We start from the raw sequence: 26622 nt of genomic DNA on the forward strand, positions 1-26622 counted from the left end.
ACTGATTTGACAGGTTTAAAAATGACTCCCTGTTAATCATTTTTTCTCTGGATATGGGAATTTTGGAACTTCCAGCTTCTACTTTTGACACATTCTATTTAATAATATTCTTAAAACAGTTGTTTGTACTTATCTTTAAGTTTATATGTAAACCTACATCTCAAAATAAGCATTTATTTTAATTTATTTATTTAAAATTTATTTTAAAAGAATTGTTCTATTTATTTTGTCTTTAAGTAACTAGATCCAAGATTGCTCCTTGAACTCAGAGACTAATTTTATGAATTCTGTAGTAGACTCTTTCATTGTTCCCAATCCTTCACTCTGTATTATGGGTTTATACATTCAAACTTTTCACTATTAATATGTAACTTTGTAGTATTTCACATTCAGATCAGTTCAGTTCAGTTGCTCAATCATGTCTGACTCTTTGCAACTCCATGTACTGCAGCACACCAGGCCTCCCTGTCCATCACCAACTCCCAGAGTTTACTAAAACTCAGGTGCATTGAGTCAGTGATGCCATCCAACCATCTCATCCTCTGTTGTCCCTTTCTCCTCCTGCCCTCAATCTTTCCCAGCATCAGGGTCTTTTCCAATAAGTCAGTTCTTCACATCAGGTGGCCAGAGTATTTGAGCTTCATCTTTAGCATCAGTCCTTCCAATGAATATTCAGGGCTGATTTCCTTTAGAATTGATTGGTTTGATCTCCTTGCAGTTCAAGGGACTGTCAAGAGTCTTCTCCAACACCACAGTTCAAAAGTACTTCACACAGTCCATTGTTATTTATTATTATTATTTAGGTAGTTGCTAAGTTGGCTACTAAGTAGCCTGACAGGCTCCAGGCTCCTCTGTCCATGGAATTTTCCAGGCAAGAATACTGGAGTGGGTTGCCATTTCCTTCTCTAGGGGATCTTCCCAACTCCTGTGTCTTCTGCATTGGCAGCCAGATGGAAGCCACTGGGTGAAGTGTAATTCTTGCGTAGTTGACTTTGGATTAGGCCATGTGAATTGCTTGGGCCAATGAAATGTGAAGGCAAGCAGAAGCTTTAAATATGTTGCTGTTTGTTTTCACCTCATTTAATCTCTTTTGCTTCTGCCCCCTGCCCCAGACAGTTCTTGCGTCTGGATGATGAAGACCAGCCAAGGTCAATCAAGCCATAATTGACATATAGACCCAGGCATGAAAAAAAAAAAAAAAAAACCAAATGCTTATTGCTGTAAGCCACTGAGATACTGGAGCTACTTTTCTGCAGTATTAAGGCAGCAATAGGTGATAAATCTGATTATTTTAAAAACTAGGTTAAGCAAACTCCAGGAGATTGTAAAGGACAGGGAAGCCTGGCATGCTGCAGTCTATGGGGTATCGAAGAGTCAGACACGACTTAGCAGCTGAACAACCACAAGGTAACTTTACTTACATTCAAGCCTCATAAACACAACTTCTTGGAAAACTAAGATCTTCGTTCATTAAATTGACTCCAGTTTATAATTTCAGTTGTGGTTCTGCCATTTACCAGCTTTATGGCATTGAAAAAATTCCCTAATCTCAGTAAGTCTAAGTTTTCTCTTTTGTATTAATAAGACTTGGATAGTAATATCTTCTCTATAGGACTAAAGATACAGGTGAAGTAAATTAGCACAAATACAAACACTAAATAGATGTACAATAATAACTTAAAAAAATTCATTGGGTTTAATTCTGAACTATTTGCCACTTTAAAATATCTCCTTACCTTTGCTTTTGAAAAATTAATACAAATATCATTATATAAATTAAAACTTTAGGTTGATTAAGTGCAGAGTTTTGAAATAAATGTCATCAAACAAAAAGTCAGGCTTATTAGATCCTTTGTCTCTTTTACCACACCATCAGTAAATATTTATAAAATATTCCTAAGGTCTTTGTTCACATAACTGGTCAGATCAAGAAATGCCCAGATACTGATTTTTGTGTTACATGTCAGTCAAGATGAGGCCACTGACCTTTGAGATCAACCTACAGCCTAAGCATCAATGACAACAAATAAACTTGTGGATGTGAGGTAGTTAGGTACACGCTTCTGTGGAAAATACCACATATTTTCCGTGCTGTTGAGAACAAGATTAAATCAAGTAACGTCCAGAATGACTGTGACACTTGGTTGCAAAAGTGATAAATTATGTCCTTTGTGTGTACTGAGTGACACCTCTGTGTCAGATCTTTATGCATCATGCCAGGTGAACTGGTGAAGAAGACAGTTACAGCCCTGCCTCCATGGAACCTACAGTGTTGCCAAGTTAGACACGCAGGCTGCCTTCCAGAAATTTTTATTTTTGAGAGTGAAAATGAAGTCGCTCAGTCGTGTCCGACTCTTTGTGACCCCATGGACTGTAGCCCGCCAGGTTCCTCTGTCCATGGGATTTTCCAGGCAGGAATACTGGAGTGGGCTGCCATTGCCTTCTCTAGGGGATCTTCCCGACCCAGGGATCGAACCCGTGTCTCCTGCATTGTGGGCAGACACTTTAACCTGAGCCACCAGGGAAGCCCTCATTTCAGTTCCTTAAGCACACGCAACCCTCTCCCATGTCTGATCAGAAGCCTTGCACACGCTGGCCTTTGCCCTTACCTCTGCCTGGAAGGCTTTCTTTTCTTTTCTCTTGGCAGGCACCTGTCTGCAGTTGCCAACTATGAATTGTTATAACGCCATGGAAGGGAGTGTGGAGACAGACAGTCAACAGTCATCCTGAAACCGGAAGGAAGAGCATGGGCCGGGCGCTCGAGGAGGAGAGGAAGCTGCCCACATCTCAGAGAGGAAGAACTGCTTCTCCTCCAAATGAGAGGAGATGCCGGGGCCGGGCCGGGAGAAGGGGTGCGAGTGAGAGGCAGGTCAAGCAGACTTGGGGATAGTATGTACCACCTAAAGTTCACTATTTTTTTTTTTTTTAATTTTTGGCTGTGCTGGATCTTTGTCGCTGGGCGCAGGTTTTCTTTAATTGAGGCAAGCAGGGGATATTTGGGGCTCCCCAGCTCGCTCAGATGGTAAAGCGTCTGCCTGCAATGTGGAAGACCCGGGTTTGATCCCTGGGTCAGGAAGATCTCCCGGAGAAGGCAATGGCAACCCACTCCAGTACTCTTGCCTGGAAAATTCCATGGACGGAGGAGCCTGGTAGGCTATAGTCCATGGGGTCGCAAAGAGTTGTACACGACTGGGTGACTTCATTTTCACTTTCTTTCAGGGGATATTCTGCTGTGGTGCGTGGCATTCTCAGTGCAGTGACTTCTTCTGTGTAGCAGGAGGCTGTAACTTCATGGGCTCAGTTGTTGAGGTCCACGGCTCTTGAGTATAGGCTCAGTAGTTAGGTGCACTGGTTTAGTTGTCCTGTGGTATGTGGGATCTTCCCCCACCAGGGATCGAACCCATGTCCCCTGTATTGATGGGTGAATTCTTAACCACTGGACCATCAGGAAACCCACCACATAGCATCTGCAGCTTCCCAGAGTGCAGTGAGAAGCTACAGATGTTATCTGGTGGGTTGAGGGGAAGCACAGAATCTGTTGCTACTTTAAAAATCTTACTTTTCTATGAGGAGAAAAGATAGGTGTTGGAAAAGAGAGAAACTGGGGAGAACGTTGGGGGCTATTGTAGACATTCAGAGGAGAGGTGATAGGTGAGCTGGAGGAGAAGGATGGTTATGGGAATAACCAAAAGTGGGACTGTTCAAGAGACAATTTGGATGTAGAAGCAAATGATCTTGGTGCTAGATTAAATCCAAGGACTGGCTGAGAGGGGAATCTCGAAGAAAACTTATAGATTTCTTCAAAGTTGAATAACAGTAGTCAAAGAGGAGTACAGGTAGATTTGCAGACCAAGGTGCTGTCTGGAAGCATGGCCAGATGACTGATCAGAAATAACATTGATTTAAAGAGGGCCTTTGATCATAAAAACTGAAGTGCAGACAGAGCACAGTGGTAGGTGGGATTCAGAGAGGAGAGCGGCATGGGCAGGCACACGTCTAGACAGGTCACGCTCACAGTCTATTCTTAGTCTGAAGACCTGTTCCCATCATCAAATTTCAAAACCTCGCCAGGCCACTGAGGCAGGGTGGGAACCAGCCTCAAGGGAGAGAAATCATGCAGTGCAAGAGGCTGCAGAATCAAGTGTGGCTGAGAAGCAATTACTGGCCGCATGATCTTGTGGGAGTTGCTTGAATCACTTAACCTTTCAGAGCCTCAGATTCCTTATTTACAAAATAGGATGAAAATATTTACCTCGTATGTTTGTTAAGGAGATTAGTTTGAGCAATGTTTACAAAATACCTTGCATATGGTAGATGCTAAAGTGTGGTTCTCTCAGCCTCCCCACTGTGTAAATTAATTCACGTTGTTGCGTGTTGGGTTCTCACTCATTCGGCTACAGGACTAATCAGATCCTGACACTAACGGGCTTGGTTCTTGTCTGGCTCCCCTCAAGCTGTGGAGTGAGTGGTGGAGATATTGTAATATGTAGGAACTGCAGTACATTCTAAATCATATATGTATGTGCTCAGTTGTGTCCGAGTCTTTGTGACCCTATAGACTGTAGCCCACCATCCTCCTCTGTATGTGGGATTTTCCAAGCCAGAAAGCTGTGGTGAGTTGCCATTTCTTACTCCAGGGGATCTTCCTGACTCAGGGATGGAACTCGGGTCTCCTGTGTCTCCTACATTGGTGGGCAGGTTCTTTACCCCTGAGCCACCGTGGTGGTTCTGAATGAGATGGTGTAGTGCAGATCTATACCGTGTTACATGGTGTTCAAGCCTTTATTTCTTACGTCTTCATAGCCATTGTGTGAAGTGGTGCTACTTGGTTTCTTTTCTAGATGAGGACGTTTGTGTGGCATCCTGGAGATCTGAGCAACATTACCAGTTTCCTGCCAGAACAGTCAGATGGAACGTGCTGTGTTCCATGTACATTTCTGTCTTCATTTTGCAGCCTCTTCAAAACACAAGTCAGTCTGAATTTTAGCTCCTAAGTCTTCAAACAAGTCCTGAGTCCCAAAGCAGGAAACTGTCCTCATCTAAAAAATAATCTGCTTCCCCCTGCCATCACCCCAGGGGTGGACATGAAGGCTCTATTTGTGAGCAGTGGTTTGGGAGGATTTATTTCCTCTTTAAATTTGGAAATGCTGAGTCATTCACTTGTGGAATTTAGTCATATTTCTTTTTCTTAAGGATGAGAGACCTCCCAGTCTCTGAAAGATTGTCTGACACCTTGAGCTCATTCAGCTAAAGGCATTTTATCTTTTTCTGTTCAAGAGTCTTTTGGTGTCTCTGATATCTCCTCTTGAGAATTTTCTTTTTAAATCCACAATTCAATCCTTACTCGTGGCAATATTCATTATTCTCAGTAGAATGACTATGGAAAGACACACATCTCCTCTCCTCAGATATCTGTCATTTCAGTTTCGATATGATCAGAAGAGAACTCAGTTTCTCTGTCTCAAATCTGTCTATGTTCTTCCCTTTCTCAATAAGTGGAAATTCCAAGACATAAACCTCGGCCATCCTCACCTCCTCTTCCCTGCACCAGGATGTACTAGCACACCAACTGCTCCATCCGTAAACTGGCAGGCCGAGTGCAGCACTGGAACAGCATCCTCTTTCAGGACTTGAAACAGCTCAGCTGGAAGTCCACGACCTCCACTAGCTTTGTTCATAGTGAGGCTTCCTAAGGCTGTCTTGATTTCTCACTCTATGATGTTTGGCTTTAGGTGAGTGATCACACCGTTGAGTTATCCAGGTCATTAAAATCTTTTTTGCATAGTTCTTATGTGTATTCTTGCCACCTCTTCTTAACATCTTCTGCTTCTCTTAGGTCCATACCATTTCTGCCCTTTATTGAGCCTCTTTTGCATGAAATCCTCCCTTGGTATCTTCAATTTTCTTGAAGACATCTCTAGTCTTTCCCATTCTATTGTTTTCCTCTATTTTTCACACCGTTCACAGAGGAAGGCTTTTGTATCTCTCCTTGCTATTCTGTTGAATTCTGCACTCAGATCGGTATATCTTTCCTTTTCCCCTTTGCCTTTCACTTCTCTTTTCTCAGCCCTTTGTAAGGCCTCCTCAGACAACCTTTTTGCTTGTTTTTTTCTTGGGGGTGATTTTGATTGCTGCCTCCTATACAGTGTTGTGAGGCTCTGCCCTTAGTTCTTCAGGCACTGTGTCAGATCTAATCTCTTGAATCTATTTGTCATTTCCACTGTATAATCATAAGGGATTTGATTTAGGTCAGACCTGAATTGTCTAGTGGTTTTCCCTACTTTCTTCAATTTAAGTCTAAATTTGGCAAAGGAGTTCATGGTCTGAGCCACAGTCAGCTCCTTGTTTTGTTTTTGCTGACTGTATAGAGCTTCTCCATCTTTGGCTGCAAAAATATAATCAATCTGATTTCAGTATTGACCATCTGGTGATGTCTGTGTGTAGAGTCATCTCTTGTGTTGCTGGAAGAAGGTGTTTGCTATGACCAGTGCATTCTCTTGGCAAAACTCTCTTAGCCTTTGCCCTGATTCATTTTGAATTCCAAGGCAAAATTTGCCTGTTACTCCAGGTATCTCTTGACTTCCTACTTTTGCATTCCAGTCCCTTATGATGAAAAGGATATCTTTTTTTGGTGTTAGTTCTAGAAAGTCTTATAGGGCATAGAACTGTTTGTCTTCATCTTCTTCAGCATTAGTTGTTGAGGCATAGACTTGCATTACTGTGATATTGAATGGTTTGCCTAGGAAATGAGCAGATATCATTATGTCATTTTTGAGACTGCACCCATATCACCCAAGAGCTGCATTTAGGACTCCTTTGTTGATTATGAGGGCTCCATTTCTTCTAAGGGATTCTTGCCCACCGTAGTATGTATAATGGTCATCTGAATCAAATTCACCCATTCCAGTCCATTTTAGTTCACTGATTCCTAAAATGTTGATGCTCACTCTTTCCATCTCCTGTTTGACCACTTCCAATTTGCCTTGATTTATGGACTTATGAATCCAGGTTCCTATGCAATATTGTTCTTCACAGCATCAGACTTTACTTTCACCACCAGACTCATCCCCAAATGGGCATTGTTTCTGCTTTGGCTGTGTCTCTTCATTCTTTCTGGAGCTATTTCTCCACTGATCTCCAGTAGCATATTGGGCACCTACCAACCTGGGGAGTTCATCTTTCAGTGTCCTATCTTTTTGCCTTTTCATGCTGCTTTTGGGGTTCTCAAGGCAAGAATGCTGAAGTGGTTTGCCATTCCCTTCTCCAGTGGACCACGTTTTGTCAGAACTGTCCACCATGACCCATCCATCTTGGGTGGCCCTATATGGCATGATTATAATTTCATTGAGTTAGACAAGGCTGTGATCCAAATGATCAGTTTGGTTAGTTTTCTGTGACTGTGGGCTCCAAGCCACTGAGGATGGTGACTGCAGCCATGAAATTAAAAGACACCTGCTCATTGGAAGAAATGCTGTGACAAACCTACACAGCATATTAAAAAACAAGGAGATTACTTTGCAACTAAGGTCCATCTAGTCAAAGCTATGGTTTTCCTAGTAGTCATGTATGGTTGTGAGAGTTGGACCATAAAGAAAGCTGAGAACCAAAGAATTGATGCTTTTGAACTGCAGTGTTGGAGAGGACTCTTGAGAGTCCCTTGGACTGTGAGGAGATCAAGCCAGTCCATCCTCAAGGAAATCAATCCTGAATATTCATTGGAAGGACTGATGCTGTAGTTGAAGCTCCAATACTTTGGCCACCAGATGCGAAGAGCTGACTCATTTCAAAAGACCCTGATGCTGGAAAAGATTGGAGGCAGGAGGAGAAGAGGATAACAGAGGATGAGATGGTTGTATGGCATCACCGACTCAATGGACATGAGTCTGAGTAAACTCTGGGAGGTGGTGATGGACAGGTAGGCCTGGCATGTGACAGTCCATGGGGTCACAAATAATCAGGCATGACTGATGACTGACCAACAACAGCAACGACACCCTCCACTGTGACCTCCCTCCACATCTTTTTGCCTGAAGTGCTTCAATCATGTCCTATGTGGTCCTTCTGCCTACACTTCTCTATGTGCCTGCGTTTACCATCTGCTGATGAGCCACATTTGTCCTTTGACAATGTAGCATCCAAAGTCCATACAGCAGCCCCCATCACCCAGCTTGATCCGAGCTCTGATATGACGGTCAGCATGATGGGCCGTGATCTCCCAGGCCCCCTTTGTTCTAGCCTCCCTGGTCACATTTTATTTCCTCAAACCTGCAAGCACTTGCATTCTTTCTACATGGAACACTCTTCTGCTAGATAGGCACTTAGGTTATTTTGTTATTCCATGCTTTTTTTTTTTTTTTTGACACTTCTGCTAAAATATCACCTTGTCAGAAAGTCTATCTTGACCACTCATTATAAAATGGCAACACTCTTTCCATCCTTCAGTTCTCTCTCCAACATTCATCATCCATAACATTGCATATTTTTTCTCATTTTTCTTCTCACAATACTCTCCATCCTGTGTTCCTTATATATTGTCTATGAGGACAGGAACTTCTCAGATTTGCTTAGAATAATGTTTGATTTGAATTAGGAAATCAATTTGCATTTGTTGAACAAATAAATTGATGTTAATATTTGTGATATAATGTGTCATTCTTGTAGATGGGTTCAAAGTTCTTAAGTATAAGAATTTTAACTACTTTTTCTTTGATTGCTTTTGTACCACTAACCTCTGGCTTTAGTATAATTAACTCTGGCTTTGATAAGAAATATTCTCAACTCTGAGGAATGCAATTTATACATTAGAACCTTACAACTGAATGAATAATGTTATGAACAAGTCATTTCTGGCAAAAATATTGTGAAATAAAATGCATCTCCTTAGAGCTCATTTCTTTGTGTAGAAAATTTTTTGTGCCTATATAACACTAGATTCTGCTGCATTTATTTTATTTGCTTTAAATTTAATGCTTATATTTGGGAAACTAGAACTGAGTAAAAAAGGAAAACATTTTTTTATGCTATCAACAAATATGGTATCAAGAGTTTTACCTATTTTTAGTAAGTTTTAACATGTAGTGGAAGAAGTAAGGAATCTGTTTTCTTCTCCCGACTTAATTCCCATTGACCATCATTTGTGCTGCAAAGATGAAGCTCTGCACTTTAGCTTGACTTTCAGACAAACTCAGACTGTCGTATTGAATTTCAAAGCATGTGCACTTAAAATTGGAAGTCCACTGTCATCTAGGAGAACCTGCTGTAGCCACATCCTGCCTCCTCTTCAGTGATGTGATACAGCTAATCTCAGCTGAAATACCTGAGATGCCTGTTTCTGCTGCAATCTCAATGAATTTAGAATGGTGATCAATTAACAGTAAATAGGTTTCTTTGTCAATCTGGAAGCATCCCAATGAAGGTAAAGAGAGCAGAGTAAGGTGATAAATAATTTATAACTGGAGAGAATCCCCAGTTCCTATTGCCCACTCAGAGGTTCTAAATTGTTTTTTAGGGGAAACATGAGACCAATAACCAGGAACTTGGGACACAAATTAGTTGTGTTTAAGAAAGAGATTTTTAAACCTAAGGATGTGCCAACTTTGCTGTTTACACCTGGATTTTATACAAATGCCGTAATTGCAAAGGGCCACTTGTCTGCGACCCTCCTGAGGAACTCTTTGCCATGTCTTTCTTGTTATTTTGCCTTTTCCCTTGATTTCTCCTCCAAGATTGTTTTCTGACTTGCTTGCATCTCATTTTGTACTGATAAAGTGCACATGCCCCTGCACACGCAATTGCTGTTTTTTTTCTCCTCTGGTAAGTATTTCTGTGTGCCTCTGAGGGTCTCATCTTGGCCAGGATTTCCTTCTACTAACTTTGTATCCTGACAGCCTGGCGATGGTGAGAAGGACATTGAGAGCTCTGAGGCTTGGATGCCTTCTAAAGAGCCTCGCGCAGCATGGATGTAATTCCCATTCATTGCCTGTCTCCTCAGTCTGTTCTGCTACATGCGGGTAATAAGGGCCTGTCTCTCGTTGCTCAGTCCCTGAGGTGATGGGGAGCTGTGGCAAGGTTCCAGCAGCTGCCTCCTTGCCAGTGATATGTGGGGCTAGTGGATTCACGGTCTAGCCACCCACCCTCACTGCACACCCGGAAAGTCCGTCCACCGACCAGGAGGTCTGGCTACTGGTGTTTCCCTCAACCATCTACCTGGTCCCCTAACTCGAGAGCCCAGCCCTGACTGCTGATGAAACATCACCACCTCTAGAAGCAGAGTGAGTTTATGTGAAGCTAAAGAATCCTGAATTCTTGGATCTTCATTTGCATGGGCTCCTTCTGATGCCCAGGCCAGGGCTCCTGCACTGAGTTTTGCCTAGACAAATGATTTGCAAAAGTAGTTAGTTTGACTTCAACCCGTGAAGAGCACTGTGTCTTTTTACTCTGATTTCTGCTCTGTCGTAATTCCACTCATCACTGGTGACACTGAGGTGGGCCTGGACAGTTTTTTTTTTTTTTTTTTTTTTTGTATTCGGCCAAGTAGAATGTAAGATACATTTAGTTTGAGTATATTGGAATGGATTTGTGTGTTTAGGAATTACTTCCATAAGTAAGCCATGGCTAGCGGGGCAGGGTTGAAGGTGCGCAGCTCAGACCTCCATAGTGAGAGAGTATCTCAGCAGGCTTCCTGCAGCCCCCACACCCTCAGATCCATCATGACCTCACACCAAGGCCATGCTCACCCCAGGCTGCTCTCAGCCAATGCAGCCACTGACTGAACACGGCCAGAGATCCAGAGCCAGACCATTCCTTCCCGGCACAAACTGGGCGGTGTTTGCCCTGGAATCTGGATTTTTCTTAAGACAGCGCAGCAGTCTTAGGGTTCTCCCACCCAGTTCTCCTTCCTTCTCTCTTTCCTTTCACAGGTGTCGGATCCTCATGACGTTTGCAGGTTTCTCTTTATCTTCTGGTCTCTCTCTCTTTTTGAACTTTTTATTTGATATTGGAGTATAACCGATTCACAATGTTGTGACAGTTTCTGATGGACAGCAAAGGGACTCAGCCCTACACATGCCTGTATCCACGCTCCCCCAAACTCGCCTCCCACCGGACTGCAAGAGCTCCGAGCGGGCTTCCCGGTTCTCTGCAGCGCGGCCTCGTGGTGGCCACAGTCTTCTTTATCATCCGAGGACATCCCCTCAGTCTCTCGCACACCTAATTCCATCTCACCAGAAGACATGAACTGACGCAATGAAAGATTTCCCAGGCTAGCTTGGGTCAGATCTTTGTTTCAATAGAGGTTTGGCAGACTCTCATGCTAATGATTTTCACATGATACTGTTTTTATATGCTTAGTGGTACTTCAACCGATGTTTGATTCATTAACCCAAACTTCAAGCCGCGGTCATCTGTTCTCATCTGGCCAGTGTCTGGCTGCATTTCTCCCTCTCCTCCTGACTCTGGAGTATTTTCTCTAATGTTCTCATCCTAGGCTGCTGCCCAGACTCTGTCATTGCTGGGACAGACCTTTGCTTATGCTCCTTCCTTTCTCTGAAATACCTTTGCCAAACTAAACCTATGCACATTTCTTATTAATTTTTTGCTAATGTGACATGAAACTCTAACACTGACAACATTATCATAAAATCCATAATGTACCACTACCACTGCAATGAGGACGCCTGTGATAAACTGGCAAACAAGTGTCAGAAAACTTGAAATGTCCAGAATCTCATAGACCATTTATGAAAGAAACTTGGTATGTTCTCAAATTTGACAGCAATTATAAAAATGTACATATTACCAATAAAGTTATAAAACTTATAGAAACATATCCAAAATACTAAAACAGTTTGACTAACCATACTAAAGACTTAATTATTTATCTGCTATGGATTGAACTGTGTTTCCCCCCAGTTCCACATATTAAAGCCCCAACCTTCAGTGTAACTGTATTTGGAGAAGGGGTCTACAAGAAAGTAATTAAGATAAACTAAGGCGGCTCAGGCGGTAAAGCATCTGTCTGCAGTGCAGGAGACCTAGGTTTGATCCCTGGGTTGGGAAGAGGAGAAGGAAATGGCAGCCCACTCCAGTGTTCTTGCTTGGAGAACCCCATGGACAGAGGAGCGTGGCAGGCTACAGTCCATGGGGTTACGAGTCGGGCATGACTGAGCTACTTCACTTTCATTTTCAAGGCAAAAACAAGGAGTTGATGGGTTAGTAACATCATGAGAAGAGATCACTCTCTTTCTCCTGCCCCCTCTCTTTCTGTCTCACCCTCTGCCATGTGATGACTCAGTGAGGACTGGGCTAACTCTAGAGGGCCCTCACCAGAGACTGAACTGCCAGAACCTTGATCCTGGGCTTTCTAACCTCCAGGATTGGGTGAAAATGCATTTCTGTTCTTTAAGCCACTCAAGTCTATAATACTTTATTATGGCAGCCTGAGTTGACCATGACATTGTCATTCTCTTCTTTCTGCAACACTGTGATTTTTAACTGGGTGAGATTGTCCCCCAGGGAATATCTGACAATGCCTGGCAAACATTTCGATGGCCACAGCCAGGGAATGCTACTGGCATCTACTGGGTAGAGGCCAGAGATGCTGCAAAAACCCTACACTGCCTCCCCTCTTCCCTCCATCTGCTCACAACAAAGAATTACCCAGTTCAACACGTCAGCAGCGACAAGATGGTCGAACCTGAGAAACCCTGCTATGGAAAACGATATAAAATCCTATCTGATGAAGAGATGATCAAAGAGGATATAGCCAATTATGTGGGAAAAGTATAGAGAAAGATGTTGAACAAGTAATTAACGCATATTTTATATTGTCTGGGCCTTGTCTTGTTTTCATATTTTCAAAACTTGTAATTTGTATTTTTCCTAATCAAAATGTAAATTTATACCCAAGTTTCTATTCTTTTTTTTAAGGTACCCCTCAAAATTTTGTCTTTACTTCTCCAAATCCTGAGTTAATCCTGGTTTGGAATTATGATTAAGCACTTATATATACCAGTAAAATTTGACATCACTGTGTGTGAGTGCTCAGTCATGTCTGACTCTTTGAGACCCTGGACTGTAGCCCACCAGGCTCCCCTGTCCACGGGATTCTCCATGCAAAAATACTGCAATGGGTTGCTGTTTCCTACTCCAGGGGATCTTCCTGATCAAGGGATCAGACCTACATCTCTTGTGTCTCCTGCATTGGCAGGTGGATTCTTTACTACTGTGCCACTTATGATTCTCTATCTCAGTGTCATAACTTTATTTTGGGGGTTTAGTTTGACAATCTAAAATTGCTTGGCAAAGTTTAATGAAATAGAACATTTTTATAAGTGAAATAAAGTGCTGTTATTATTGTATATGTTTGCAAGAGATTTATTCTTTCTCATTAAATGATCTTTATGCCCTTTGCAGAAGATTTTCCTAAGAGGTTACATAATGGAACCTTCACAGGGCTTCTTCTTTAGTGGTTTATGTACACATGGGAAACCCTTCATAACTTACTCACATCTTTCACTCCATTCTTGTAAAGGTAATTACCACAAGTCCTGCTGCTTTTGAGATTTCTTGACTATTTCCCATTGTTTCATTATCTCGTTTAGGGCCTTCACTACTCCTCTGTTGGGCAGCTGAACAGATTCCTATTTGGATTGCCCATTTCTTCATGGTTTACATAGATACCAAATGATCTATCTATTCCTCTCAAGGTCATGTATCCATCTGACCAAGTTAAAGACATATTAAAAATCATTCAATTATTTTCCATGTTTTGTTTTCATTTTCAAGCATCTGAACTTTCCTGTAGAAGAAATCTCCAGTAGAGATCCAATGCGTGACACTGATCCAACTGAATCAGGCGGAGGCCAGAGCCTCAGTCTCTAGACCATCCTTTACTCCTTACACTCCTCTGTGGTCCCTGGGGTACCTTCACCATAGCCACGGGTAACGAGAGTAGACAGGCACACTTATGAGAGTGAATGGTGAAATTACCACTGAACTATGCTGAGATAACAGGTGAAAAGTGAGGCTGTTCCAGGGATACCATTATACGTTGGCTCCCCCAGTTTCTCTTGTAATTTGTAGATTTCATCTGCAAATCATCTCAATCAACTTGGCTTGTTGGTTCAGGTCACCTAGAGAAGCTGAATCTTGAGCATGTGGGGGCAGGGAGGGTAATGCCAGGAAGCATAGCTGTCCCTGTTTTACAGGATCCTTAAACTGATTCACTAAGTCTTTCTGACTTTGCCCTGATCATTCCTTGAGACTCTTAGCTACTGATAGCATTCTCCAAACACCATGCTGATTGTTGAGAACACATCTTTATGGATACTGCTTCCTTTTTCTGGATGGCTTTTAATGCTTACTCCAGGGACTGTCAACCCCTCTGGTGAGCCATTCCTATGTCCTCCAGATTGAGTCAGGTGCATTCCTCTATGGCCCTACAGAACTCATTGCATTTTATTACTGAATATAGTAGATTATTGTTATATTATTCAAGTATCCCTTTTCTTCATTAAATTGTGAGCTCTCAAGAATAGCAACATAGAACGATGCCTAGAGCATAGTAAGTGGCTGATGAAGAAATGAGTTGGTGAATGAGTGAATGAAGATGATGTTCACTATCTCCCCTAATTCATTTGGCTTCCAAATAGCTATTCTAGGTTCAACCTCAAACTGTCTGAGTGATTATAGTATTATGTTGTTTAGAAACTTATTTGAATGACAAAATGGCACATATATTTGAAAGCCCTCAATCATATTTGAAAACCCCATCTTATGGCATTTGAATTGAAAAAAAGCCTAGAAATCTCCTAGATTTCTATATTTTACAGGTGAGAAACTGAGGCTCACAGCCTCAGAAATAGAACATGAGATAGCAGCCCAGGTGATGTTCTGGACACATTTCTAAGTCCCTGGCTCAAGATTTAATGTCTGGCCCAGGTGTTAGGCAAGAGTGAACACTGACATTTTAGAAATCAGAGAACTAAAATGATGGATCGGGTGGAGAGGGAAGTGGGAGGGGGGACCGGGATGGGGAATACATGTAAATCCATGGCTAATTCATTTCAATGTATGACAAAAACCACTGCAATGTTGTAAAGTAATTAGCCTCCAACTAATAAAAATAAATGGAAAAAAAAATAAAATGATGTGAAGAGATGACTCATTGGAAAAGACCCTGATCCTGGGAAAGATTGAAGGCAGGAGGAGAAGGGGTCAACAGAGGATGAGATGGTTGGATGGCATCACCAACTCAATGGACTTGAGTTTGAGTAAACTCTGGGAGTTGGTGATGGACAGATAAGCCTGGTGTGCTGCAGTCCATGGGGTCGCAGTCAGACATGACTGAATGACTGAACTGAACTGAACTAAAATGGATGAAAATGGGTGAATTTAATTCAAATGACCCTTATATCTACTACTGTGGGCAGGAATCCCTTAGAAGAAATGGAGTAGCCCTCATAATGAACAAAAGAGTCTGAAATGCAGTACTGGGGCCAGGCGCTAAATAAAATGACATGATTATAAGTCATAAAGCTGTAGGTTGGACTTCCTAGCAAGTAGGCTTGGAAATGGAGTTTAGCTTGCAGGATGCTTATGAAGCAGTGCCTTTGGGACAAACACCTGTGGAAAGGAAGGGAGGAAATCAGTGTTGGGCAGAGGATGAGGTTGAGCTGCAATATACTCCCAAGGAGCTCCAGAGCAAGAGTGACATTTCAGAGTTGTCCTGAGTTGGGCCAAGATGGCCAGCATTTTATACTCCTGCAGTGAAGATGGACCAACCTAGAGAAGGTGTGACCTGGGGCTAGGCAGTTCTCTGCATTTGAGTTAATTCCAAACAGGCTGAGAGCTGAAGACTGTCTGCTGCTGGCACTCCTAGCATCTGTCTGGTCAATGAATTCTTCCCTGAAGTTAAATATAGGTAGCAAACCACAGTACTATCACAATAAATTTTCATAAGAATTGGTTTCTCTGTGGATATGGATGAGTGCTGTGGTTTGTCAAGAAACCTCAATCAGGGCTGGTACACTGGGAAGACCCAGAGGGATGGGATGGGGAGGGAGGCGGGAGGGGGGATCAGGATGGGGAACACATGTAAATCCATGGCTGATTCATGTCAATGTATGGCAAAAACCACTACAATATTGTAAAGTTATTAGCCTCCAACTAATAAAAATAAATGGAAAAAAAAATACAGGAAATCAACCCTGATTTTCAATGGAAAGACTGATGTTGAAGCTCCAATAATTTGGCCACCTAATGCAAAGAGCTGACTTATTGGAAAAGACCCTGATGCTGGTAAAGATTGAGGGCAGGGGGACAAGGGGACGACAGAGGATGAGATAGTCAGATGACATCACTGACTCAATGGAGATGTGTTTGAGCAAACTCAGGGAGACAGTGAAGCAAGGGGAGACAGGCGTGCTGCAGTCCACGGGGTCACAAAGAGTCAGACATGACTTAGCGACCGAACAGTGAACAGCAGCCTCAGCTCACAGACACCATAGAGTGGTTCTGTAGTTGTCAACTGGGTCTGAGTTCAAAATGCAGCCACATACATAGTGACGAAGTATAGCAAATTTATACTAAAGACTTCTAAACTTCTCTATGTTCCCTGTGCTGGTCACATCCTGCATGCATGACGTGTATGCACTTGTGGAGAACAATTTTTAAAATGGAACACTGTAATACCAAGATTTATCTAAAATTTTCAAATGTGTGTGTATATGTGAAGTGGGCCTGAATTCTTACTTTGCCTATTTTCAAACTTAAGTATTAAGGTAATGCAAAAAATTATAAAAGAAACTTAATTGCTTTTGCTTTCCAGAGGGATTTATATGGTATGATACCTTGTTTTAAATTTGGCACATTTTTGTTGAGTGATTCAGTAACTTTTAAATTCCTTCCAGGATCACTACCTCTTCTGGGTCAATTTTGCTAATTAAATTTCCTAGGGAAAAAAGTATATTTCATTGATGTTATAAAAATTTTAGCATAAGCTAACACATAGAATTATTATATAATATGTTATATAAAAGTATATATTATTGATATTATATTTAACATCATGAAATACATGGCATTAGTTTTAACCACCTCTATACTGTACCTGTGTATTAGGATTTCTTTTTTGAGAATCATTATTTTTTGGAGAATAGTTACTTTGATTGCATACTTTTATTTTCAAAGAGAGACTTCTTAGAATAATCCTACTTTTTAACTTTCACATTAAAATGTTAATTTCTGTGCACTTATAATTTGTTTCTTCTGCTTTTCCTAAAGTTGTTTTGTTGTGCTTTCTTTCCAACTCATAGAATTAAACATTTAGTTAACATTTTTCTCCTTTCTTTTTTTTTTTATAATAAAAGTATTTAAGAATGAGAATAGTCTTTTGCATAACTTTGGCTACTTCCCAGATATTTAGTATGCAGTTTTATCATAATGTTACTTTAAACTTTTCTGTTATTTTTATTTTTAATACCAGTAATCTATGAAGTTAATAATTTTTTCAAACATTTGAATTTTTCTGTTTAACATTTTGATGTTATTTTATAGGCTTTTCTATTTTGTATCAAAGACTGTATCATGGAATTTCTGAGGTTTTAAATTTATTTAGATATTTTGAAATGGCCTTATAGAAGAACAATTTTTACAACAGTTCTATTTAGACTTGAGAAAAAAGTTTAGGTCTTTATATTTTTCAAATGGAGTTCAATATAAATAAAAGTATTTAGATTTTTAATATTATTTGTCATCATTTATTTACCAAAGACTATGAATATTGCACTCAAATCTCTACCTCATATTATGTTTCTATCTATTTCTTGTATTTTCAACAGTTTTTTCATGTATTTTAAATTAAACTATAAAGTATAATTCCATGGTGGCTTGAATGGTAAAAAATTCCCCTGCAATGTGGGAGAACCCGGTTTTGATTCCTAGATCAGGAAGAGCCCCTGGAGAAGGGAATAGTTGCCCACTCCAGTATTCTTGGCTGGAGAATTCCATGGACAGAGGAGCCTGGAGGACTATAGTCCATGTCGCAAAGTACCAGACATGAGTGAGTGGCTAATCTTAATACTATAAATTATAATTTTTCCATGACTCCAATATCATAATTATAAATAATTATAAGCTGTATCTTTATAAAAAAGATTGTACATATTTCAATTTTTATTGAAGGCTTTTTTTCTGTTATTAATATACTTTGGTTATTTCTATTTCCTTGGATTTAACTGCTGCATTTTGCCACATAATTATTTTTAGGATTTCTGTTATTTTGCTTTAGAGAGTACTATTATTCCTAGCTTTTGTTTTAAAGATAAATCTAGCAGTTATCTTTTAGCAGAAGTGTTTGTTACTATAAATATTGTTTGATTTTATTTTGTCATTTTGTTTGGAGATTTCTGTATTTTGTATTATATTGTTTTGTACATTTTGCCTCTCAGAATTTTTCTGTTTGCTCTTTTTGTCTTGTGAAATGTGTTCATTTTAACTTTTATTGCTTGACAATTGGGGAGAAAAATATCTCTGAAAACAACATTTTAAGAGGGTAGCTGTAAAATTAAAAAATGGCTGATTAGCAATGTCAAGAATGCACCAGGAACTGTTGCCACCCACCCGTTCCACCAAGTGCCCACTTTTATTCACTCCATCTCATATGATGGGGGATTTCCAAATGATATTATTCAGTCAGTCACTTCAGCCACTCAGTTGTGTACGTCTCCTTGCGACCCCATGGACTGCAGCACGCCAGGCTTCCCTGTCCATCACCAACTCCCAGAGCTTGCTCAAACTCATGTCCATGGAGTTGGTGATGCCGTCCAACCATCTCATCCTCTGTCGTTCCCTCCTCCTTCCCCCTTCAATCTTTCCCAGCATCAGGGTCTTTTCCAATGAGTCAGTTCTTTGCATCAGGTGTGTAAATTATACTCAGGACTGATTTCCTTTAAAATTGACTGGTTTGATCTCCTTGCAGTCCAAGGGACTCTTGAGACTCTTCTCCAACACCACAGTTCAAAAGCATCAATTTTTCAGTGCTCAGCTTTCTTTATGGTCCAACTCTCACATCCATACATGACTATTGGAAAAACCATACCTTTGACTAGACAGACCTTTGCTGGCAAAGTAATGTCTCTGCTTTTTAATATGTTGTCTAGGTTTGCCATAGCATTTCTTCCAAGGAGAAAATCTATTCTAATTTTGAGGCCACAGTCACCATCTGCAGTGATTTTGGAGCCCCCCAAAGTAAAATCTGTCACTGTTTCCATTTTTTCCCTATCTATTTTCCATAAAGGGATGGGATCAGATGCCATGATCTTATTTTTTTGAATGTTGAGCTTTTAGCCAGATTTTTTGCTCTTCTTTTTCAGTTTCATCAAGAGGCTCTTTAATTCCTCTTTACTTTCTACCCTAAGGGTCGTGTCATCTATGTGTCTGAGGTTATTGATATTTCTCCCAGCAATCTTGATTCTAGCTTGTGCTTTCCCAAGCCTGGCATTTCACATGATGTACTCTGCATATAAGTTGAATAAGCAGGGTCACAATATACACCCTTGATGTACTCCTTTTCCAATTTGGAACCAGTCTGTTTTTCCATGTCTGGCTATAAATGTTGCTTCTTGACCTGTATACAGATTTCTCAGAAGGCAGGTAATGTGGTCAGCTATTCCCATCTCTTAAAGAATTTTCCAGTTTGTTGTGATCCACACAGTCAAAGGCTTTGGTGTAGTCAATATGGCAGAAGTAGATTTTTTTCTGGAATTCTCTTGCTTTTTCTACGATCTGATGAATGCTGGCAATTAGATCTCTGGTTTCTCTGCCTTTTCTAAATCCAGCTTGAACATCTGGAGGTTCTAGGTTCACATACTGTTGGAGCCTCACTTGGAGAATTTTGAGCATTACTTTGATAGCATGTGAGATAAGTGCAATTGTGTGGTAGTTTGAACATTCTTTGGCATTGCCTTTCTTTGGGATTGTAATGAAAACTGACCTTTTCCAGTTCTGTGGCCACTGCTGAGTTTTCCAATTTGCTAGTATATTGAGTGCAGCACTGTAAAAGCATCATCTTTCAGATAGCTCAGCTAGAATTTCATCACTTCCACTAGCTTTGTTTGTAGTGATGCTTCCTAAGGCCCACTTGACTTTGCACCCTAAGATGTCTGGCTCTTGGTGAGTGATCACACCATCCTGGTTATCTGGATTATGAAGATTTTTTTGTATAGTTCTTCCATGTACTCTTGCCACCTGTTCTTAATATCTTCTGCTTCTGTTAGGTCTATACGATTTCTGTACTTTATTGAGTCCATCTTTGCATGAAATGTTACCTTGGTATTTCTAATTTTCTTGAAAATATTTCTAGTCTTTCCCATTCTATTGTTTTCCTGTTTCTTTGCAGGAAGGAAGATTTTCTTATCTCTCCTTGCTATTCTTTGGAACTCTGCATTCAAATGGGTATATCTTTCTGTCTCTCCTTTGCCTTTCGCTTCTCTTCTTTTCTCAGCTATTTGTAAGACCTTCTCAGACAATCTTTTTGCATTTCTTTTTCTTGGGAATGGCTTTGATCACTGCCTCCTATACAATGTTAAGAGCCTCCATCCATAGCTCTTCAGGCACTCTATCAAATCTAATCCCTTAAATCTATTTGTCACTTCCTCTGTATAATCATAAGGGATTTGATTTAGGTCAGAACTGAATGGTCTAGTGGTTTTCCCTACTTTTTTTTTTTCTTCAATTTAAGTCTGAATTTGGCAATGAGGAGTTCATGATCTGAGCCACAGTCAGCTCCCAGTCTTGTTTTTGCTGACTGTATAGAGCTTCCCCATCTTTGGCTGCAAAGAATATAATCAATCTGAGTTTGGTATTGACCATCTGGTGATGTCTGTGTGTAGAGTCATCTCTTGTGTTGCTGGAAGAAGGTGTTTGCTATGACCAGTGCATTCTCTTGGCAAAATTCTGCTGGCCTTTGCTCTGCTTCATTTTGTACTCTAAGGCAAAATTTGCCTGTTACTCTAGGTATCTCTTGACTTCCTACTTTTGCATTCCAGTCCCTTATAATGAAAAGGACATTTTTTTTGCTTGTTAGTTCTAGAAGATCTTGTAGGTCTTCATAGAACTGTTCAATTTCAGCTTCTTCAGCATTACTGTTCGGTGCATAGACTTAGACTACTGTGATATTGAATGGTTTGACCTGGAAACAAACAGAGATTGTTTTGTCATTTTTGAAATTGCACCCAAGTACTGCATTTCGGACTCTTGTTGATTATGAGGGCTCCTCTAATTCTTCTAAGGGATTCTTGCCCACAATAGTAGACATAATGGTCATCTGAATTAAATTCACCCATTCCAGCCCATTTTAGTTCACTGATTCCTAAAATACCTATGTTCACTGTTGCCATCCCCTATTTGACCAGTTCCAATTTGCCTTGATTCATGGACCTAACGTTAAAGGTTCCTGTGCAGTATCGTTCTTACAGCATCAGACTTTACTCCCATCACCAGTCACATCCACAACTGGGTATTGTTTTTGCTTTGGTTCCATCTCTTCATTCTTTCTGGAATATTTCTCCACTCTTTTCCAGTAGCATATTGGTCACCTACTGACCTGGGATTTCATCTTTCAGTGTCCTATCTTTTTGCCTTTTCATACTGCTTTTGGGGTTCTCAAGGCAAGAATACTAAAGTGGTTTCCCATTCCCTTGTCCAGTAGACTACGTTTTGTCAGACCTCTCCACCATAACCATGATATTAATATCATTAATAAAATATTATTAATTTATTATATATTGACATTACATAGTTATTCTTTCTAAATAATTTTCTCTTTTGTTTCACAATTGTTATTACATTTCAGTGAGTTTAGCGCCCTCCAGCCATCCTCCTATGCCATAGGCTGAATTCTTAGCATTCTTTTTTTCTACTTTTAAATTGAAATATAATTGATTTTGGGCTCCCTGTTGGCTGAGACAGTAAAGAATTCCCCTCAATGCAGGAGATCTGGGTTCGATCACTAGGTTGCTAGATCCCCTGGAGGAGGGCATGGCAACTCCTTCCAGTATCCTTGCCTGGAGACTCTCCATGGACAGAGAAACCTGGTGGGCTGCAGTCTGTGGGGTCACCGAGAATCAGACATGACTGAGAGACTAAGCACGGTAATCATTGCTTTAGAATGTGAAATTAGTTTCAGGTTTGCAGCATAGTGACTAGATATTTTTATAGATTATATTCTGTTTAAAGTTATTGTAATAAATACACATATAAACCTACATTTCCTGTGCTGTGCATTGTATCCTATATAGCAGTTTGTACCTCTTAATACCCTACTTTTATCTTGCCCCATCCACTCACTCCTCTCCCACTAGTTAGTTCTCTGTATCTATGAGGCAGTTTCTATTTTGTGTTATTTTTCATATTCCACACAGAAGTGAAAACACATAGCATTTGTCTTTGTTTGTCTTATCTAACTAAAGTATAACACCCTTTGATTCCATTCATGTTGCTGCAAATGGCAAAATATCATTCTTTTTTATGGCTAATATTCTACTGTATACTTGTACGCAGTGAAGTATCTCCTCATATCTGTCAAACTGGCTATCATCAAAAAGGCAACAAATAATAAATGTTGATAACAACAGAGAGAAAAGGGAACCCTAATATGCTGTTTGGTGGGAATGTAAATTGGTATAGCCAATAATATTGAATTTTCTCAAAAATTAAAAATAGAACTACCATGCGATACAGCAATTTCACTCCTGGGCATATATTCAAAGAAAACGAAAGCGTTAATTCAAAAAGACATATGCAACACAATGCTCATAGCAGCATTATTTACAATTGCCAAGATATGGAAGCACTCTAAGTGCCCATCAGCAGACGCTCGGTTTTCTCTTGGATTGATCTTTTGAACTATTAACACTTTGTGGGAGCACTCTGGCAGACAGCCTCTGCGAGTCTGTGTGTTCCTAAGGATGTTTTCCTCCTGTCACATTGAAACAGTGGCTTGGTCGAGTACAGGTTTGGTGCAGCTCTTTTCTTTCTCAAAATGTCTTAAGTTGTTTTGTACCTTTTTAAAATTGCCTTTTAATGCTATAGAGAAGCCTAGGGATCGCTTCAGATATTTCCTGCTGAGAGAGTTTTCCCCTGTGTGTCCTGCCCCCAGCTTCAAAGTTGAATGATTTGCTCTTCTTTCCCCTTGAAATTCACAGCTTCACCAGAGTATGATGAGAAAAAGATAAGAACTTTTAATCCAAGCCCCCAGGGCTTCCCTGGTGGCTCAGCTGGTAGAGAATCCACCTGCAATGAAGGAGATCCAGGTTCAATCCCTGGGTCAGGAAGATGCCCTGGAGAAGGAAGTGGTTACTCACTCCAGTATTCTTGCCTGGGAAATCCCATGGACAGAGGAGCCTGGTGGGCTACAGTCCATGGGGTCGCAAAGAGTCAGACCCGACTGAGCAACTGACACACACCATGTAAATTAGGGAATCAATAGGAACACTTTAATTTATTGGGAGGAAGATAGGAATGTTTCACTTTATTAGGGCACCCTATTGCTTTGTATCATTTATTATTTATTATGTTATATTTGTTAGTTTCTTTTCAGGAAATCCATTATTCATTTCTTATATCTTTACTTTCTGTCTTCCACCTTAATCACTTTTAATCATACAATTTTTCTTTTCTTGTCTTTCTGTTGGAAGAGGTCATTACAAGCACATGGCTTGCCTTTTGACGCTTGAGCTGGCCCTGGCCAATCAGAGATTCCTCCCTGCATCTTGGGCCTTGGCATGCACTTTCTACCCCCCCATATCCACACTGGGAGCTCTTTCAAGGACACAGCCTTGAGAGAGCAGTGTGGTGTTGAGATCATCTGGACAGTGTGCCTCACTGAACCCAGTTAAAGCCTTTATATAAACTTTGAAGATTTGGTGGGGGGTGTGGAGGTCTGCTTGCCCCATGGCTGTCTGAACCTCACGTGTGAGTGCCTTTGCTCATTAAACCTTCCACCTACTAATCTGCAGTGGCTGCTTCCTACTTTGGTCTCTGCTTGCCTTTCCTGTATAGGAGCCAGTCTACGAAACTGCACCTTCTGCATTCTTGAAGTGCTTCTTAAATTTGTTGCTTGTTCGATGGATTTAGTTTTCAATAATATTGCTTGTAATATCTTGCTCATCTTTTTTCCTGAGATTGCCTTGCTCTTCATAAAGACATTTTAAATGGATGATTTAATTTTATTGCAATTTTTTTTATCATTGTAGTGTGTCCTTCTTTTTAAAAAAATCTAACTCCTTGATATAGTCAGTTCCCTTTCTATCTAAACGTTAACGTTATATTATTTCATAGTTCATGTTTTCTGCAATATCATTTGGAATGAAAATAAGATTTCTGCAAAAAATTCAACCATTTTTATTTGTCCATTTCCTATAATAGATTTTTCTCAAAAGTTATGTTTTTCTTTTGTATTTTCAGTACTTATGTTTTCATTTTTAAAGTGTAGACTATTTTCATAAGAATTATGCCTATTTTTTCTTTGGTTTTATTGTGTTTTTTTTTTTCCCCAAATGAGCAGAGTATGTCCTACTATGTATGATATTTGCCAGCAAACAGTTTTGGTGGTTTCTCTGGGTTAACCTCACTAGCCATTTGACAGCTGTTGGAGTTTTCTCAGGCTTTAAACTGGAGAGGAGAGTTTTTGATGTTAAGAGTCTCTGAAATTCCTGGTGTTTAGATGGTCTTTCTGTAATATGGATCAGCTGGCTTGGAAGGGATCATTTTCTGGTCCAACCACATTATATTGCTGTGAGTTGTGGAATAAATTCCTGGATAATTGAAGCACTCTTTAGTTATTCCTTTGCCCAAGACAGTGAATAAATAATCAAGAACCTTCCCACACTGCTTCCAGATCTCTCAAGCTTAGACCTTCTCTATAGCTGCACTAATGTCCCTTGAGGTCAAGCATCACGTTTTGATAAACATCCTATCCCAACCACATTTTAAAAAATATTTCTGGGAATTATTATCTTGTAGTGAGTAGAAAGAGTGGTATTATTTTCACATGAACATTAATCACAGGAACACAGGTTGGTAACGTGACTCTGGTCACATGAGAAAGCAGACTGAAAACACATAGCTGGAGTTTTCCCTTTATTGGTCAGGAATGTCTCCAATAAGGTTAGGACAGAGGTCAAGGACCAGTAAGGCTGGTACTGGCCTTAGTACTGAAATATGAATCTCCTGCTGTTAATCCTTTACTTTCTGATTCATGGGGAGATCTGGAAGTTGTCAAGGGAGGGGCCAGGCACTCAAGAGACTAAAGCAAATGGCAATTAATCATTCAGTTGAGAAGTATTTCAAAATTTTACCAACTCATGTGACCATACCAGTACAGGCATCTCCTACATACTCCGGCCCCCAATCTAAAATTCTTCCTTGGAAAAATGCTTTGCTTAGTTAAAATAACTGATGGAGTCATTAATTATTTCTAATTTCTAATGGGAATAAAATTTTGCATCACTTATGGAGCTTTCAAGAGTTTTTCATTATGGGATACTATGAAGGGGGTAAGTCATGGAGTATTTTAACTATTTGATCTATTTCATGGACTTCCCAGGTGGATTAGTGGTAAAGAATCTGCCTGCAATGCAGGAGACATGGCTCAATTTCTAGGTTGGGAAGATCCCCTGGAGAAGGAAATGGCAACCCACTCCAGTATTCTTGCCTGGGAAATCCCATGGACAGAGGAGCCTGGCGGGCTATATTCCATGGAGTTACAAAATAGTAGAACACAACTTTGTGACTAAAAAGCAACAATAATCTATTTCACAAAGGAAGAAATAGAAAGTCATGAACTTTTTCTAAATTATCATGGTATGTGACTAGAATCCTTATTCATTTATTTGTCTACCTCCTGCTGTACTGAAATCTTGTGTCATATTCTTTCCTGAGTACAGCCGATCCTGTAAGAAATAGAACTATTGTCAAAGAAAATTTAGCTAGGAGCTATGTTTTTTTTGTTGTTGTTTTTCACTTTCTTACTTACTTACTTGAATCACTCATTTAACATCTGTGAATTTGGTTTAGTTCACCTGTAAAATATGCTGTCCAGAAGATCAAATGAAATAAAGGGTGTGGAGAAGCCTTATACAACCTTGAAATGTTAGTTGCTTACAAATGCATGTATGTTTTATGTTTCCTGCAAGGCTTAAATATCCCTGATGTTATTTGTTTGAGCCCTGCTTAAAGAATTGTGCATGGTATCATGTTAATACATATTTGTACATTGAGTGAATGTCTACTTTCATACAACTGTAATCATATCTTTTTTCTTGATTTTCAGATAAATTCTTTAGAATCTAGAAATAAACAAATTGAGGCTTCCACAACTGTATATAGAGTAGTGTTAATGCCCTGAAATTGCTCTTGATTATTTATCACTTTCTCTAATCTGCATTATTTCAATTAGTGTGTATATTGCGTTATTTTACACCCATTACACATTGCTCATCTCACTAGTGTCAATGGCATTTATTGTGAGTGTTTTGTTTTCCCTTCCTTTACTGCAGTTTTAAACATCTAGGCATTCTTCAGTGTAACGGGGGAGCTTCCCGGGTGGCTCAGTGGAAAAGA

The sequence above is a fragment of the Odocoileus virginianus genome, chromosome 8 (assembly GCF_023699985.2).
Source record: "Odocoileus virginianus isolate 20LAN1187 ecotype Illinois chromosome 8, Ovbor_1.2, whole genome shotgun sequence".
NCBI lineage: Eukaryota > Metazoa > Chordata > Mammalia > Artiodactyla > Cervidae > Odocoileus > Odocoileus virginianus.